Consider the following 17,971-nt stretch of genomic DNA (forward strand, 5'->3'; position numbering starts at 1 on the left):
CTTTTTTTTGTTTCCTACATCAATTAAAAACAGATTTTCAAAAGTATGTAATAAATTCAATTATAAAAAATTAAAAATAAATTCCATAAATTAAAAAACAAATGTACAAGCTCACAGCGCGGCTCACAGTGCGGCGCGAAGCGACACGTTGTAGATCTGGAAATCTGGAAATCTGCTATTTTCACTAGTTTGGGTCCCGGGCAAACGTTTATTTTCTCTATTGGGTCTTGAGCTAAAAAGTTTGGGAACCACTGATGTAGGACACTGATTTAATTAATGCAGAATTAATATACTTTTAAAATGTGTAGCACATTGGCATATAGGTCTATTCTGGTAATATATTGTTGACCGCTCATTTTGTGTACTGTATGTCCTTGGCAAAAATAATGTTTGATGAAAAATGTCCATCACAAGCTGGCATGGTGATGATCCCTGATCTGAGTACTTCTTCCACTAATGAGTAGGAGCAATGCATTGTTTTCTAGCTCCGCCCCTTCCTAGAATCCACAGGTAATCCAGTGCACACCTGTTGTTAACATACCACTACCTAGAGGACAGTTTATTCATATTCATTTAATTTGCTGCATGCTGTCCTTCACATCTTTCCTCTGAGCATAAAGACAAACAGACGAAAACCTATTGAAGCAAACAGGTATGTGACTCACACATTTTCTCATTTATAGCAGGCCTATTGCTGCTCAATAGTTAGTTCAAATGTTATTTATTTATTTATATATACCGTAATTATAATTATAATAATATATTAATATAATTCATATAATTTGATATGATTTAACACTATATTGAATTACTTTAGCAGTTACAATCTATACATATAGCTCTACATTCAATGAGAAAACCAACCAATCCACAAAAAGGCCATGACACGATTGATAGCACATTGTCAAAAGTACAGTATTGTGTTTGTGTATTTAGACCAACTAAAGGTATTGGGCTTCATTGCAGTTTTCACAAAGATTCTCACATTCACCTGTGTTTTCTTGTTTGGGATTTATTCTTAAGTAAGAACAGAATCTATGCACAATGGCACTCTTACGCACATTTTAGCAGTTGGCGCCCGCCGCGTCTCCGCCGCGTCTCTGCCACTGACCGCCACTGACAGCCACACCCGCCGCGCCTCCGCCAAACCCGCTGCGGCGGAGACGCGCCTGCCGCCACACCCGCCGCGCCTCCGCCACGGCCGCCGCACCTCCGCCACTGACCGCCACTGACATCCACTGACCGCCACACCCGCCGTGCCTTCGCCACGGCCGCAGCGCCTCCGCCACTGACAGCCACTGACAGCCACTGACAGCCACTGACCGCCACTGACCAGCCACGGACCGCCACTGACAGCCACTGACCGCCACTGACAGCCACTGACCGATATCTCTCTCTTTGCCAAAAATAGCCATAAATAGCCGATCTACAAGCTCACACTCTTTGCCAAAAATAGCCGATCTACAAGCTCACAACGCCTCGCAGCGCAGCACGAGGCGTTTTGAGCTTGTAGATCGGCTATTTTTGGTGTGAGTGAGTGTACTCCGACGGCCTGGGTCTGTCTGTCTGTCTGTCTGTCTGTCTGTCTCAAGTCCGCGGCCGTAACACACACACACACACTGCCATTGACCTCCTCTCAATGGCAGAAAAAGTGCTCCTCTGTCTGTCTGTCTCCGCCAGGTACGTCATCGTGGCCTCCTGGTGGCGTTATAATAGGCCAATGTGAAAAGGGTGCCATTTCTTCTTAGGCCTTTGATGGCAATCGGACACTGCATTGATGATTTGAGGTATTCTGTTCCAAAAATGTGTTTTGCTTAATTAGACCTGCTGGTGGCGCTATAATAGGGCAATGTGAAAAGGGTGGCATTTCTTCCTCAATGTAGTGCGAATGTGCGTGCAAAGTTTCACCGCAATCGGACGCTGCGTTCATGATTTGCTGCATTTTGTTCAAAACGGGCCACTCCTGCAAGCTTTAGATGTCAATCTTAGGCAATCAGGATGGATTAGGAAAAATCTAACAGATCCGTCTTGATCACATGACTATAGAGATCATGTGTACCGATTTGTGTGAAATTTGGATACAATCTGAAGGAGTAATATCCAAAAATGTGTTTTACATAAGTCGGCCTCCTGGTGGCGCTTTAAAAGGCAGATCTGAAAAATGCAGGGCAAAGGTTTTTTCTTGGCCTCTAGGGAGTGCACATACAAAGTTTTACTCAGATCGGTGCAGTTATAGGTAAAAACACAACTCGACCTGTTATAACGCCACCGTGAGGCTGATTTGAATGGCATTTCTTCCTCAGCCTAGTGAGAATGTGCGTGCAAAATTACACGGAAATTGCATGCTGTGTGATTTGAGGCATTTGTTCAAAACGGAGCACTCCTGCAAACTTTGGAAGGCGATTTGCGTGATGTTTGGATAATATCTGTAGGAGTACTGTCAAAAAATGTGTTTAGCAAAAAGCAGCCTCCTGGTGGTGCTATAACAGGCCCATGTGAATTTGTGTGTTTTGACATTCTGAATTGGCATCCAGGGAGTTTGTGTGTACAGTTTCGCTGTGATCAAGGGAACGGAGCTAAGATTAGCTGTCCACTAGCCTCGATCTCTAGGCTTTTATTGTTTCGTTTTGCTAAAAAATAAAATCCTGGACCAGCGCATCGGTGTACCCGGTATAGGAAGTGTTTCATTTCCCCAACCAACCAGAGTGCAGTGGGCGTCGCTCGTAATGTTGTGTTGACGGGGCGGGGGCTGACGGACAGATCGGTGAACCAATGGGATCAGGCGCAATCTCTCCGCCCCTCTATACACGAAAGCAGGAGCGCTAGTGCAGCCTAGCTGTCCACAGACAGAAGGACACACGGTGCAACAGGGCGCAAAACATACTCTCTCGCCAGGCCGAAAGACAATTGCCAATGATTCTAATGAAGGCTTTGTTACATATATAGTGTAGCACAATGGTTCTCAAACTTTAATTTCAAGGACCCCCATAACTGAGAGTGTACATTTGTTTCCATTTGTACCATTTGTACACAGAGTTACAGAGGAACCATAAGGGTCCCTGTACCACACTTTGAGACCCACTGGTGTTTCCAGTGAGCCAACATGCACACTATCAGCACCCTGACTCTGTTTGACCAGAATGGAACAGAGCCTTAATTAGCATCATTGGTAACACATGTGAAGGAAGTAAGGGAGAGGCCCAATTTCTTTCCAATATGGCGGCTGTGCATAGAACCTAGCAGTGGCGTTCCCAGGAATTACGTTTAGGGCAGGCGAGATTCGCCCCCCCCCCCCCCCCCTCAGAAGGGGGGGGGGGCTCGGGGAAAAATCGCGGGGGAACCAAGTTAACAACAACACTACACTGACTACAAAACTGAAAAACGCTAATAAAAACAATATGCAAGTATAATCAATGTATGTATTGCGCTGGTCCTGGCGCCGCCTGGACAGGTCCAGGACTCCTGGTCTTGACAGTGGTGGTGAAAGGTAGTGTCCTCTGGATGAATCTCTTCTTCAGCGGTGGTCTCTTCATGTTGTAGTTTAGTAATGAATGGCTCAAGCTGCTCTCAGAGCCCCTTTTATGCCAGGTGAGTACAGGTGTTGGCCCAGACCCCCACCCCTCGCACCCCATGAAGACATTTGCATCACTATAGGCGAGGGTCGCTCTAATGAATGGATAGTGTATTGGCTGTCTGGCGGGCTAACGGCCCGACGGCCAGTTTTCTGTTTGGATTTTTTTTCACTGCCTGTTTCTCAGTCAGTCTTTTACTTTATTTTCTAGGGGATGCGAGATTTTAGTTGGGCAGGCGGCCGCCTGCCTTGCCTCTATGGTGGGTACACCACTGGAACCTAGGGTCCATTTATACAGTTGCGTGGCCGTTCTCATTAAATGTTTTATTCCCTATATTTTAGAATATACAGTATCATGTATGAGACATTTCCACATGTTCATTTATTTTTTGTTTCATCACTTCCAATTCCACTTGTTCATCATGTATCCTGTATGAGATGAAATTGAAGATGAATTTTCTGTTTCTGTTTACTAAAGAGCTGGAGAGACCGAGAGAGCCCAGTTGCTGAACAAAAAAGAAAAAAAAGATCACTTCCACCTCCTTTAGTTCCCGATGACTGCATTAGCCTACAGTAATTGTCCATTAGCTTAAGATGTGTGACGCTAAGATGCACTTCCCACAACCACAATTAGCTTTAAGTGGAAAGACTGAAGCTGATGCACTTATGTAAGACAACACAGCACATATGCACACATATGCGTAAATAATTGAAATATGTCTCTACCATTGCTTCAGTGTAATGCAATGACCTGATCCAGACACATTCTTTGTTCTGTGTGTGAAAACTGTACCTGGCAATAACAAATGATCTTGATTCTGGATTTATTTTTAGTATGAGATAAACCACCGCCATAGCAGTGTCCACATCATCTCCAGCACAAGAGGCACGAAGCAAAAGGAAGTGGGACACTATTCTCAGATGTGGCCGCAGTATTATAGCCTGGTAAACCCTCCCTCCGGAAATCTCAATTCTATTTGATTCCTGGAGTGAGTCTGGCCTGATCCGCCTCTCTGCAATATTGGCTGTGTATGCCAAACGGCCGCGCCTATCAGCGTCGTCGCTCATTGTTCTGTGATTGACAGCTTACGTTGGCCAATCAGGTGGCGAGTTCGAGTGAGCCCAAAACACGAACGGCAGCCATCTTTTTCTTGTGCGGCCAATTCTCCGCTATTTTTTTACTTCAAAAAGCTCTCTAACTTCTATTTTGAGGCACGGAATTTACTTATAAGATATCGTTTGGATAGAATTTAGTTGTTTAACTTCATATATGTGGTCAATTAATCATGACAAAGCCTATTTAAAAAATAATAATTAGAGAACCGGTAGGGGCGGGCAGTGACACCATTGTACCCGAAAAAGGCAACCCATTTTGGGTATGGCTGTCTCAAAAGTCCCGTCGCGTCACATTAAGACTGGTGAACTGCTGATTGGCTGAAGGGGAAAAATTATCATTGGCTGAAGGGGTTGTCAGTCAACGGTATTACTCCCGCCCAACTCCAGCACAGCCAATATTGCAGACAGGCGGATCAGGCCAGACTCACTCCTGAAATGAAATGGAATTGAGATTTCCGGAGGGAGGGTTTACCAGGCTAGCAGTATTATTCTAATTTATCAGAATTGCATCTACATAAACTGAATGACATTTGCATTACAGCAACTTCACAGTTTTTACCTTAAAGGTTCTATGTTCTGATAATCAATTACAGCTGTAGTATCTGTTCGGTAACACGGTCTACCCGTCCCTCCAACTCTTTCCCGTCCCTCCAACTCTTTCCCGTCTCTCCAACTCTTAAACCCTGCCAGAGTTTTTTCAGAACAGTCTGTAGCCTCTGCCAGGGTTTTGACCGATTTTGGTACCTTTTCGCATAGCCACAAAATATTTTTCTCAAGTATGATTGATTGATCCCCATAAAATTTCTAATCACAGATGAGATTCAGGTGTGGTTTCACAAATGTCAACGAGGTCAATTTGACCTTGTTGTCATGTGTTGTTTGATGTTTGAAAATAGCTCAAAACCAGTGGTTTCAAACCAAAAAACATTGTGAATTGTTTGTCCGTTTCAATTTTAACATTGAAGTGGATGGAGCAGCAAATCTTTGGAAATTGTTATCTCCTTATTCGTTTGGAATATCGAAAAGGTGTCAATACTAAATAATTAGAGAATCTTTTTAGATTTTTTTTTTTTTTAAACGTTTTTTTTTCCAGGACGTTTTTAAACGTCTTTGGCAGGCAACAGCTAATTTCTCAAAGACGTTTATAAACGTCTTTGGCAGTTATAGAGTTAATAAACAGAAAGCACATTTTGAGTCACCAAGTTCATCCAACCAGAAGAGAGAAGAACCCATTTATCGGATTCAATTGTACAGTGTTGCAATTCCAATTTGGTATGTTCATTTTTTGTTTTGTTTAATCACTTCCAATTTCACTTGTTTATCCATTATCTTGTATGAGTTGTTCTCTCTCCTGATTGTTTGAAATTGGTATCCCGACCTGAAAATTTATTTCGTTTTTACTAAAGAGCTGGAGAGACTGGGAGATCCCTGTTACTGACACTCCTTAGCAGTGGTTCTCAACCTGGACCCCCCAAAATCCAACATACAGTATAAGTGTATAGGGTATCTGCACATTTCTAAAGATACTTTTTTTTTAATGCCAAATTGACAAATATTACCTAAGAAATAGGTAAACATTTTGAAAATAGCCGATCTACAAGCTCACGATGCCGCATTGCGAGCTTGTAGATCGGCTATTTTCACAATTTGTATCTGTGGAACCGAGTCAAACAAAATGTAATGCCTCAATTCCTACAATTCCAAGTGCTTATCAGGGTGGGCGGGTTCCCCAGTTCAAATATGATTATTCTGGGGTGTCGCTGCCTAAAAATGTTGAGAACCACTGCTCCATAACATCAACACTCATTTTAACAACAACAAATCACTTGCACACCCTTTAAGTTCCAATAACTGCATTATAGTCAGGGAAATATGTGAAAAAGTTGTTCACTTCTGGCAGAAAGTGTGAAATTTTGCATCTTGAGGTATTTTTGTGCGCTGAATTAAAAAATTGCCGGATCCAAGAGTTCGGACTTTGCCACCATCTTGAATTCCAACATGGCCGCTATGTCAAAACTTATAGATGTTTGTTAGTTCTGAATCCCATAGAAACAAATATTTTTTGGTAATGTCATATTATATTCAGGGTTTGCCATCACTCCTTCCAACATTTATTTGTATTTGTTTTTATTATTAATATTTTCTGCATTTGACCCCTTTTTCTCCCCAATTGTGTACTGTTTAGCTATGGGATTTTTTTCTCCCCTCTGTTTTTTAACTATAGGCTACTATTTATCTCCATTTCCCCCCTCATTTTATAGTGCACTGTTCTATTTTAAGTTATTTTGTACAGATTTTCCAGTATGGCTGCCAGGTAGTCACAGGCAGGTGGAGCAGAGCCCGTTTGGCATGATTATTGAAAAATAACCTTGTAATCCTCGCCTTTTCATCTTTTTGAAAGTTTGTATGGGCGCATTATCAACTAATTCAACTTTACTCCAAAGTATGTCGAAGTTGAATGGCATTTAGCACCAGATTGAAGAAACAAACAATCAACGACAGCATGGATACTGCAAATATCGATTTGCCATTGCTGTTGGCTGAAATGCGCCAAGGAAATAAAAACATTTCTGCAGAAATAAAAGATGTAATCACAGAGGTCAAAAAAGTTCAGAACGAAATTACTGCACTTGGAAAGAGAATGACCGAGATGGAACAAAGAGTGAGTAATGAAGAGGACGCCAACGTGACGACGAGGGACACGGTGAAAATCCAAGGTGAAATCATTAAAAAGCTGGAATTAAAAATGATCGATATGGAGGACAGAAATCGCAGATATAACCTCAGATTTCACGGCTTTCCTGAAAGCTGTGGAACTAGAGAGCTGGAGGGCTTCTTGGAAAAAACTTTGCCAGAGATTTTGGGTAAAGACAAACTCCCTAAGCTGACAATACAATATGCACATCGACTTGGAGCAAAACGAGATGGGGATGAAAGACCAAGAAGCATGATTGCCAGATTTCTCTACCTCAGAGAGAAGGAGACAACCCTGCGTTTGGCCATTCAAGCGAGCAAATCCAGCTCCTTATTCTACAAAGAGGATAAAATCTTTATCTCAGCGGATTGGCCTACAGAAACCTACCAGAAGCGCAAGAAGTTTGTCTCAATAAAAAAACAGCTCTGGGAAAAACGTATTCCATTTACTTTTCGTTCACCAGCTGTATTATGTGTGACATGGGAAGGAAAGGACATCACTTTTGTCTCTCCAGAAGAAGCAACAACATTTATGAAGACACTTGAATAACCATGGATTCTACCGCATCCCCAATGGACCCTGAGAAGAGCCAAAAGCATTAATCCAGGTTTTTTCTATTTGTTTCCATTTTAATACAGATATATTTCTTTCTTTCTTTTTTAAACCTTTCACAATTTTTCGTTAAATTTGTTTTTAACAAGAAGATTGGGACCTAAAGTGGAAAGAGACATTAAGTTTATTTTTATAACCGGACAGATTTAGATAGTTATTTTTTATTTTTCCCCCTCCTTATTTGCTCAGAGTTGGACATTATTTTATTGATTTAGTTTTATTTTAGGGAGGGAGGAGAAAGCAGAGGACGGTGGGGTGGGTGGAGAAGGGAGAGGAAAAAAAAAGGACAAGAAAAGAACGCAATGTTTGGAACTCTTTTCACCGCCAACACCAGGCCGCTGCAAATCAACTCATTAAACTATCTGGACATTATCTTTTCTACTTAGTTAGAATAGAGGGAGGGAGGAGAAGAGCGGAGGGCAGTGGGGTGGGTGGGTGGGAAAGGGAGAAAAAAAAAGAGAGACCAGAATAAGAACAATGTTTGGAATTTGTTTTATCACTAACACCAGGCCGTTGCAAATCAGCGCATCAGACTGTGAGTATTATTGCGACCAGTTAACCTGACCCTGTATCAAGAGGACAAATCTTTTTGATTAATAATGACTTTGATGGTAAACACCTGGTTGCAACTCCCCTTGATTGACTTTTAGCGGAGGATTTTGTTATGGGATCTGTGAACTGAAAATACTACATAGGCCTAGTGTATTATTATTACTTTTTTAATTATCTATAATTAGTCATTATAAAGAGTTTTTTTTGTTTTATTTTTCAAACCTTTTTATAATTAATTTAGATATACTGGACTTTAGAACTTTGACAGGAGAGTTTTTCCTATTTCATATTCTACTTCTTTTTTTCCCCGTTTTTTACAGGAGTCTAACAAACTGATTTAAATTGAGAATATTTACACATAGGTCTGTAAGAGGTACTCATTGAAAAGAAAAATGTTCTGTTTTTTGTGTTTCTTCCCCCTCCCCTCCTCTCCCCTCCCTCCACCCTATGGATCTCCCTCTCTCCCTCCCTCACTCTGTAATTTATTTTGCGTAGTAAGAGGGCATGATGTAAGGCATTATAGGCATATTTAGTCTTGGGCATTTTCGTTTCTATTTACATCATAGCCTACTAATAATGTATTCAAGTAGACCTGGTGATTAAATCAGACACTATTTTTTCTACTGTTCGATTTAAGAAAGGGAGGAGGGGAACGGAGGTTGGTGGGGTGGGTGGGAAGGGGAGAGAAAAAGAAAGAAAGGGAATGACCCTTTTTGATCAATAACGACTTTGATGGTAAACATTATTATTATTATTATTTTTTTGCAACCCCCTTTGATGGGAAAGACTTTTAGCGGAGGATTTTACTAAGAGACCTGTGAACTTAAAATATTACAGGCCTAGTGTAAAATATTTTTTCTTTTGTATTTGTAATTATTCATTGTGAAGAGTTTTCTTTTTATTACAATTAATTTAGATATACTGGGCTTTAGAACTTTGATAGGAGTGTTTCCCCTATTTTATATTCTACTGTTTTCTCTTCCTTTTTTCGTTTCGTATTTTACAGAAACCTAACAAACTGATTTAAATTGAGAATATTTACACATAGGTCTATACTCATGGAAAAGAAAAGCATTCTGTTTGTTGTATTTCCCCCCCCCCCCTCCCTCCCTCGACCCTATAGATCTCCCTCTCTCCCTCCCTCAACCACTCTGTAATTTATTTTGCACAGTAAGAAGACATGACTTTTCGTTTCGTTTTTCACAGAAGCCTAACATAAACTGATTTAAATGTAAATGGATAAAATCGGAAGATATGCATATGTATGTATGATTTAGTTTTTTTATTATTATCATTATGTTCATTTATATATAATTATTTTATTTTATTTTTCTTTATTTTTTGTTGTTGCCATTATTATGTTAGCCATTATTGAATCTGTATTATCATTCTTATTATTACCTGAGGATTACAAGTTTAAGGTAAAAGTAAAAAAAATGACTTAATTATGAAAGGCCACGGGCACAGTAGATAGCTCCCACCTGTACAGAGGTACAGGTGTTTTCTTTTTCATGCGGGAAATATTAAAAGGGTTAAAGGGATGGGGGTGGGTGGGTACATGTTATGTGTTAAGTGTTATGTGTTTTGCTAGGCCCAACTGCAGTTTGTTAAAACTAACCACATCCAGAGTCCTGTCTCTCTTAAAATACGTAGCTTCTAGGAGAGATTTTGTTACATTTAAGAATTCCCCTTTTTTTTCGGCCATTCCTTGTAAAGCGCCATCATGTTCACCATTCGATCCTGGCAAGATTAAAACGATTTAATGGCGAATATTAAATTTGCAACATGGAATGTTCGGGGGATTAATCAGCAAGTAAAAAGAAATCGTGTTTTATCACATGCAAAAGAACATAAAATAGATATTTTGTTTTTGCAGGAGACACATCTTTCAATAACCGAGAGCAACAAATTCAAGCGCAAATGGGAAGGGATGTTTTTTTCCTCTAGTTTCAATTCTAGATCCAGAGGGGTAGCAATCTTAATGAAAAAAGGGGTAAACTTTCAATTAGTAGAAAGTGTGATTGACCCATGTGGTCGTTATGTCTTGGTTAAAGGCTTTCTCGATTATGTAGAAATTGTTCTCCTAAATTGTTACTGTCCTAATTATGACGACCCCAAATTTATAAATGATTTGACCTTGAAATTGTCTTCTTATCGAGAACCTATTATTTGGGGTGGGGACTTTAACTGTATTTTTCATCAGTTTGATACAACATCTTGTCGGAGACATCCTGTCTCCAACGTGTCCAAAGTGCTAAGTGAGAATTTAAAAGATATAGGTTTATGCGAAATATGGAGAACATTATACCCTACCAAGAAAGAATATTCGTATTACTCCCAAGTACATGATTCATACTCAAGAATCGATTTTTTTATGATAAGTAACACTCTTATAAATTGCACTTCAGAATGTCAGTATCTACCTAGAATTATATCTGACCATTCTCCCTTGCTGATTGATATCCAACTCAATACTGCAATAAAACCAACTAGAACATGGCGTTTCAATATTACATTACTAACAGATACAAATTTTATAGAATTCATGAATAATCAAATAGATATTTTTATGGAAGCTAACCAGATACAGGACACTTGTCCCATATTAATCTGGGAAACTTTTAAGGCTTTTTGTCGGGGCTGTACTATTTCTTACTCCTCCTCCTTAAAAAAGAAAATTAAAAAAGAGACGCTTGTCTTAGAAAAAGAAATTAAAGAATTGGAAATAAAACATAGTAATGATAAAAATGAAGCCACCTTACAACAATTAAATCAAGCAAAATTAAAATTTTGTACTTTAGACACTACAGCAGCTGAAATATCTATTTTAAAAGCCAAACAGAACCATGTTGAACATGGGGAAAGCGCAGGCAAATTACTTGCATGGCAAATTAAAAAAGCAGAGGAGGAAAGAGCTATTTATAGTATAACCTGCCCCGATGGAAGCATTACAAGAGATCCTTTGATTATAAATGGAACATTTAGATCTTTCTATCAAGAACTCTATAGGTCTGAAAATAATGGTTCTGTGGACGACATACAGTGCTTCCTGGATGGAATGGTTTCCCCTACTATATCCACCATAGAAAAGACAGAATTAGATAAAAATATTTCTCAGGCTGAGATTACAAAAGCAATTGATAAAATGAAAAATGGAAAATCTCCCGGAAGTGACGGTTTGCCTGTTGAGTTTTACAGATGCTTTCAGACAAAGATCTTGAATCCACTCTTGAATATGATAGAAACAGCGTTAAAAAAAAATGAATTACCTGAGTCTCTGAAGCTAGCTATTATTACTCTTTTTAAAAAAAAGGATAAAGATCCACTCCTTTGTTCATCTATGAGACCTGTGTCATTACTAAATGTTGACTATAAGATAATCACTATGATGTTGGCTATACGTCTGGAGGCAGTCATACAAAGTCTTATCCATCCGGATCAGACAGGTTTTATGAGAGGTAGATTTTCATCAGATAATATTCGAAGATTTTGTAACGTGATATCTCATACTCGTAAGGATAAATCCCCCATGGTGGTAGTATCGATAGACGCAGAAAAAGCGTACGATAGAGTAGAGTGGAGGTACTTAGTGGAGGTATTAAAATATTTTAATTTTGGCCCAGTTTTTATATCTTGGATTAAATTACTTTATCAGTCACCGAAGGCATCTGTAAAGACCAACAGTCAGATTTCTGAACCATTCTATCTAGGAAGAGGAACAAGACAAGGGTGTCCGATTTCGGGCTACCTATATGCGCTCGCTGTCGAACCATTAGCAATTAAGATCAGGTCTCACAACAGGATAGTAGGAATAGGTATTGGAGCAGAATACCACGTCATGTCTTCATACGCAGATGATATCCTATTATATATATCGAAACCAGAACAATCATTACCAGCTTTATTAGAATTGTTGGAAAATTATGGAATAGTATCTGGCTTCAAAGTCAACTGGGAAAAGACGGAAATAATGCCCATTTCCAATTTTGACAGTAGTTCCTTACAGAACCGGTTTCAGTGGAAATGGACTCAGAACCATATAAAGTATTTGGGGGTAAAGATTATAGATAACTTGGAAGAATTGTTCAAAATAAATTATGTCCCAATACTTGAATCCATAGAGGAAGACCTGAAACGATGGCAGACGCTTCCAATATCTATTTTAGGCCGTGTAAATGTTCTAAAAATGAACGTCTTACCTAGACTATTGTACTTATTTCAAATGCTTCCTATAATGGTCCCAGAATATGTGTTTAAGAAAATCCAATCTTTATTTTCGTCTTTTATTTGGAGTGGTAAAGTTTCTAGAGTTCGTTTAAATGTATTGTACCTCCCTTTGGAGTTGGGGGGGCTCGGGGTTCCAAATATGAAATTGTATTATTGGGCAGCACAACTAAAGCCATTAAAACAATGGTTTAGTGAACCATGTGCATGGGTCAGAATAGAAAATCATGATATGTTACCGCTGGATTTAAATCATGCTTTGTATTGTGGAATGAAAAATCTAAAGAAAATAACAAATAACCCGTGTATACTCCACTCTGTGAATATATGGGATTCTGTCCATAAGTTTTTGAATTGGAGAAGACCTCTATCACCCTATGCTCCCATTTGGAAAAACCCCACATTACCTTTTATCTTCAATGGTAGTATATTTAAGCAACTGGTGGACAAAGGTATTTCAACTTTTATAAATTTATACAAAAACGGAATTTTGCTTTCTTTTAGAGAAATCCAAGAAAAATTTGGTATACCTAATTCACATTTTTTTTGTTTTTTACAAATAAGAAGTTTTATTCAGTCCACACAACATACACTTGACGAACCAGAACCCTCTACAATGGAGAGGATCCTGAGACAAACAGAAAAACCAGTAAAATTATTGTCTAAATTATACCATGGGTTGATAGAGGCTTTTCCAGCTAATACTTTGGCTACAAAAACAAAATGGGAGACGGATGTGAGAGAGAGCATCAGTGAAGAAGAGTGGGTACAGATATGGTCAAGCATACATTCCGAATCATATAATTGGAGACATAAACTTTTACAATTTAAGATCGCACATAGAACATATTATACTCCAGTGAAATTGAACGCTATGCATCCAGAAATGTCTTTTCTATGCTGGAGATGTAAGAAAAAAAAAGGTTCTTTTCTACATATGTTATGGTCCTGCCATAAACTTGTCCCGTTTTGGGAAGATATATGTTCCTTTATGTCCTCTTGTCTTGACCTTAGGCTGATGCCCTCTCCTCGCCTCTGCTTGATAGGTAACTTCAAACATGGTGACAGTTACCAAAGAAAATTGAGTAACCTGGCATTCATCGCTGCCAAAAAATGTATTGCTGTAAATTGGAAAGCCCCTTCCCCCCCAACACTAGCCCAATGGAAGACAGAAATATCAAGTTATATACCTCTAGATTACTTACACTACAAAATTAAAGGAAAGTTGGACATCTATGATAAAATATGGACTCCATTCATATTTTCAGATGGGCTGATGTAAGAACTAGACCCTGGAGGGTGTTTGGAAAGACAGCTGCATCAGCAAACCTAGCAATGTGTTTTTGTTTCTTTTTTTTTGGTTATTGTAATATTTTATTTTATTTTATTTTTCGTGGTGTTTTTTGTTTTGTCTAACACTGTATTGTCTTTAAAAATGAAATAAAAAAAGTTATAAAAAAAAAAAAAAAAAAAGTTATTTTGTACAGGCCAACAAAGAACCTCTCTATTTCATCCATATAATTTGTTACTTCTGCCGCTGCGTGTGAGAGATGATAGAAGACTTTCCCCAAACTTTTCCCCATGTCCAAATGCCAACCACAGTTCACAACCATTCATGACACTTGCCATTGCGATAGCCAACACAACCACAGCTGTGTCCGTTGCATGAATGTCAACACTTCTGTACCCCCGCTGGTATGCATGCCAGGCATGTATTTGTGAATCAGCCTCTTCATGTGTACATGGTTGAAGTTGAAAAACATCTTCTTCATAGGTTGTGAGAAGTGTTTTCCCATCTGGAACAAGTACAACCATTGTTTCCAGAGCAGCTGCGAGGAAGCCGAATAATATCTTTTTGTTGGAATCTACACAAAGGAAGCTATTCCAGTTTCGTGGCACGGATGTCTGTTCAGTCACATGGAGTGGTATGCCGGTGCCAGTGCCACAACCAAGCCTGGTTCCTTCCTTGAGACTGTCCGTTCTTTACGTGTCCCACACCACATCAACACGCATCACAGTCTCCTCGTTCAACTTTCGTGCAATGTACGAAAGGAACTGTTTCTGTACATAGTCACCGAATGTACTGACCACTTGTATGTACTTACACTTCTTAGGCTCTAGCTGATGGACTAAGGCAGCGCCATCAAAAATACAAACTACTCTTTTGGGGGTATCACCAGGACGTGGTGTTAAAGTTTCCAAACAGGGCAAGAAATCAGCTTTACTGATTGGTGGTATTGTATTGATACCTTCAGCCAATACCGGTGGCCACGCATGGCACTCGTGTTCAAAGAATGTGTCAAGATCACCATCTCTAACTTGGCAAGCATGTACATTAGTGAAAACTTTTCATTGTTATCTTCACCTGAGACTTTAATGATTTTTTCCTCAGCTGATTTGAACAGAGGAAGATTGTTCTTTGCAATGTTATCATAAAGATTGATAGAAGGATCCTTGATTCGCTTCTCCACAAAGCCATCAAATTGTGTTTTGCCAATGTCCTCCACAGATCGCACTGTGGCTACCACTTCATCAGGCATGATGACTTTGGTGTCAAGCACATACAAGTCGTTACTATCTGTCTTCTGAGAATAGATTCCCCAGCTTTTCGAACGTACTGATTGCATTATTGAGATCTGACGCAAAGGCTTTCTGGATACTACTGGATGTTTTTGAAGACTGAGTTTTCACTGTTGCTACAAAAATATTAAATAAATGTGAACCCATTGTAATATGATCTCATGTGAAAGAATACCCCTGAAAACATAGGTAGAGACACCAACATCATGAGGCTCAGATGAAGCACTTTGGAGAAACACTGGTTTCAATCAAATTTACTATAAAAAGAGACCCTAATCTGCTAAATTAATCTACAGAAACCAACAGAAACAAGTATTGCTGCTTTACAATTTGGATTTAATCAAAACAAACTTGTTTCACATTCAAAAGTGATGAGGTGTCAAAGATTGGAATACAAAACCTAATTGAACCAAAAACGTTGGCGGCCATCTTTAATTCTCATTTTACGACCAGATCCCATGGGAAAAGTGCTTGGATCCGGCAAAATTTGAAATCAGCATACTTCAAAGATTCCATGTGCAAATTGTCATACTTTCTGCCGGAAGTGAACAACTGAGCCTATTTGTGATACATATTTCCCTGACTATTAGCCTGCAGTAATTTTCCATTAGCTTATAATGGATCAAACTTTATGTTAAGATGGGTGATGCTTCCCACAACCACAATGAGCTTTCAGTGGAAAGACTGGTGCCGATGCACTAATGTAAGGCTTCACTCTCTCACACACACACACACACACACACACACACACACACACACACACACACACACACACACACACACACACACACACACACACACACACACACACACACACACACACACACACACACACACACACACACGCGCGCGCGCGCACACACACACCCACACCCCACACCCCACAGCATCTCTGTGAGACGTAGAGACCAGACCTTTGGGAAGTAGAGCTGCAAAGATGTTCTGAAAGAAATATAACAATTTGCTGAATCTTAAAGTGCATTGGACCTAAAACAGCATCATGCAATCAAAAGGTAAGCACTTTTTTTTTGTAGAATTTGTTCATAACAGATAACCTTTCTGATTTAATCCAGGATTGTTTTTGTTTTTTTGTTTACATATTGCATATATTATATTCACATACTATATTAATATGAATAGTTTGATTTGTAGATGGGAAATATATTATTTGTAGTAAATCAATCCAACTATAGATCGTTTATAAACATTATGCAAACATTATTAAACTAGAATTGTCTATTGTAGGCATTCTTCTATCAAGAGGTGAGTTAGTCACCTATAGAAAATAAAGTCTTTTATTTTTGGTATTTTTGGTAGAAGGGACTTTAGTTTGCATTTGGATCACTCAGTCCTTTAAGTATAGATGAATTGCTTTAACCGTAGCTACTTTATTATTATCTGATCTACTGATTAATGGAACATAATGTGATTTTGTACTACTTAGTATTTGTTGCTTGTAATGTTGGTGGTCTGAAAAGAAGTATGGTCTACTACAGTTTCAGTTGCTGCAACTTGGTCTGTGTGAAGGCTATACTTTTGTTGAAAAAGGGCCAGGTGACATAAAGACATGTTTTCAACTGAACAAGGCTTTTTCTTCTTCTGTTGGAAATACATAATTTTTGTCACAACACCTTTTCACCCAAGTATAAATTAGGCTTCAGAGTGTCAACAAAAAGTCATGTAATGAAATTAACTGAAAGGCAATGATCTTTCTAAGCAACAGTCTCTAATGTAAAGTAGGCTGAATAACATACAGCAGTCAATGTAAAGTATGCAGAAATAAACACTTGACTAGCGCAGATCTCTGCCAGGACGGGTTGGCTAACCAGGGCCCACAAACTTTGGAGGTCAATCGTAGCCAATCGGAATGGACTATGAAAAATCTGACTGATACATCTTGATCACATGACTCCAGAGATATATGTTTACCAATTTGTGTGAGTTTTGGACAAATGTCCTATTCGGCCGCATAGCGGCCTAAATGTTTATAAAAGTTCTCAACAGATTAATGGACAGTGAATTTAATATTTTCCAATTTCAGAAATGACATTAAGTCACACAACCAGGACGTGTTTGAGGGAGGTCAACGTTTTTTTCTGACCGGTCCTATGGTTTGGAAGATTAGCCGTGGACAGACAGATGGACAGATAAGCACACGCACAGGCAAACCTACAAAAAAAACATTATTATTCAGAAGAGGACGGCACAGAGGAGAAGTATTTAAACGCTTCAGAACTGCGAAGCCTAAGCTTTGCATCTTTAACAACTGTGTCGGGACAAGAAGAAACTCAATACAAGTTGTGGAGTCTCGCTACGAGACCGCCTGGCAGGTAAGCGTCTCACCATGGGGAGACAGTGGAGGAGAGACAGAGAGAAGACCAGGAGACAGCGCTGTAGCCTAGGCTGCGTCATCGAGGGGCGGTACCTGCCACTCTACCTCCTCGATCAGCCCCAACTCAGGGCACATGTGTGACAGGCCGGGCGTTGGCTACAAATACTCTCTGCTCTGTCTCTCTCACTAGTATTCTGACTCTCCATGGTGAAGGACGGGCAGCCAGGCGGTAAGACAATACTCCACTATTTCCCTTCCAAAGCTCTGTGTTTGATAAGTGAAATGTCCG

General features: G+C 39.5%; 1 protein-coding gene across 1 annotated transcript in view; it reads left to right on the plus strand.

The window, feature by feature from the left end:
- The first annotated feature begins 562 nt into the window (after positions 1-562).
- Positions 563-17,971, plus strand: part of LOC308078100 (cornifelin homolog B-like) — a 34,440-nt gene continuing 17,031 nt past the window's right edge. The window contains exon 1 of the mRNA XM_080419176.1: positions 563-652. The gene's annotated coding sequence lies outside the window, so the exon portion shown is untranslated. The remainder of the gene's footprint in view (positions 653-17,971) is intronic.

Source organism: Gymnoscopelus braueri (genome assembly GCF_963280865.1).
Source record: "Gymnoscopelus braueri genome assembly, chromosome: 22".
Taxonomy (NCBI): Eukaryota; Metazoa; Chordata; class Actinopteri; order Myctophiformes; family Myctophidae; genus Gymnoscopelus; species Gymnoscopelus braueri.